Source organism: Uranotaenia lowii, chromosome 3, assembly GCF_029784155.1.
Source record: "Uranotaenia lowii strain MFRU-FL chromosome 3, ASM2978415v1, whole genome shotgun sequence".
NCBI lineage: Eukaryota > Metazoa > Arthropoda > Insecta > Diptera > Culicidae > Uranotaenia > Uranotaenia lowii.
In genome coordinates, this window is record NC_073693.1 from 559,944 (window position 1) to 561,705 (window position 1,762).

Below are 1,762 nucleotides of genomic sequence, written 5' to 3' on the forward strand. Positions count from 1 at the left end.
AATCATATAAGTGGTAAATTACAGACCGGCGATACCGTAAACAAAAGCCAAAAACAAACATGGAACGTTTCAATTGAAGAGTTTCTCTGCACAGCAAATATTAATTGCTGTAAAATTACGGCAAATATCCTGTAACAAAAAGGAGCAGGACATTTACTGTAATTTTACAGGTCGAATGAAAAATTACAGGACATTTGTTTTCAGTGAGCATATCGATTAAAGGCTGATTAAAAATTACAGGCCTTAAAATTTAGGGTATTTTTTTTCTTTCAGATTCTTATTGGATTTTTTCGCAAATAATAAAATTTTCATAGAAAGAGTTTTGTTTCTTACAGTTTATTCAATTCAAATAATTTAAAATGGAATTAAAAAATAACATTTTCATTTTGCACATTCGGCACTATGGAACCAAATTCACAAGCACTTATTCAGTGTATCTTTGAAACCTGCAAATCCAATTTTCCGTTTCGTATATTTGACCATCCACTAACCGGAAACAACTACTTGTGATCCGGAATATAGACGCCAATCTTAGTCCGACGGGGTCTTCTTGGTTTGGGCAACTATTGGTTAAGCTCTGCTGCTAGGGAATGTTCTTCGTCGATTCTGTAAAAAAGTGAAAAATAAATAACACATTAGACCTTTGATCACGTCTGAATTTTAATTAAAAAAAAAGTTAATGTTGATGCTTTGTTAATTTGTTTCTAATTCTATCAGTTCAAAACAGAACAAATAAATCAAATCCATACACAACAAAATCTATTTGTAAGCAGCTCGATTATTTCTTTTTTTTTGGCTCAGACCTATCGATCGAAAAATTAAATTATGCTTGAAAAATTAAGCAAACCGAATTTCTTACTCACATGGAAAGCTACGGCTTCGAGAAGACAATCCGAAACTGCACCTAAGACTGCCGCAAATACTGGCCCCCGTAAATCGATTGCGAAGCTGTTTGGAACCGCATATTGACAGCGTAATATTTTTCCCGAGTGGCTGATATTCCGCAGATCCACGGGAATTGTGAAAACTCATCGTCCCAGTGAATGCCGTCGGGATAGTTCTGGCCGTTGCTGCTGCTAAAGATGGGAAATGCAAAATAGAATTGAGTTAGTTTTGTGGGAATGACAAATATTTAAAAAAAATAAAACTTACTGAATTTCATTAGTGCGGACATGGTAATCTTCGCTCCGAAGGCGTCCGTTTGGACTTGCACCTGGACACTTTGATCTGGACGATTGTTGCTGTAAGATCTGCAGCAACAGTGCACGACATTTTTTTTGCCACTGCAGCTGATGGCCCCAAAAATTTATGTCTTCGAAATTCTTCAAAAAACACCTAACCGATCGTCACGACACGGCCGTCCGATTTATCTTCCTGTAAAGGCTGCTGGAGATTCTTCTGCACGAAACAAACAACCGAACCAAAACAAATTGAAAAGTTGCGCTCATTTTGACCTTGACGTTTCTTTAGCCTAGTCCACACTAGGCAACATGAGCTGCGATTTTTGTTATGAGACGAACTTTGTTGTCTGTTGTTGTTGTTGGAAAGCTGAGACGGTCTCAGTGTCTCCCGAAGAAAATGGGAGACGCTGAGACCGTCTCGAGACGAGCCGTCTCCTAGTGTGGACTAGGCTTTTTTCTACGTAACTGGGATGCCAGGCAAACTGTTTTTTCATCTCTAATTGAAAATTATTGGAAGACACGTAAATTTAACGAAACGTATTTTTTTTACGACCTGTAAAACTACGGCAAATGTCATGCTC

General features: G+C 37.7%; 1 long non-coding RNA gene across 1 annotated transcript; it reads right to left on the reverse strand.

Moving 5' to 3' along the window:
- Positions 1–330: 330 nt before the first annotated feature.
- LOC129758403 (uncharacterized) lies at positions 331–1,393 on the reverse strand. Its single transcript, XR_008739976.1, has 3 exons — positions 1,153–1,393; positions 864–1,076; positions 331–606 (listed from the first exon to the last, which is right to left on the reverse strand). It is a non-coding gene; the product is annotated as an uncharacterized LOC129758403 (long non-coding RNA).
- Between the last annotated feature and the right edge of the window lie 369 nt (positions 1,394–1,762).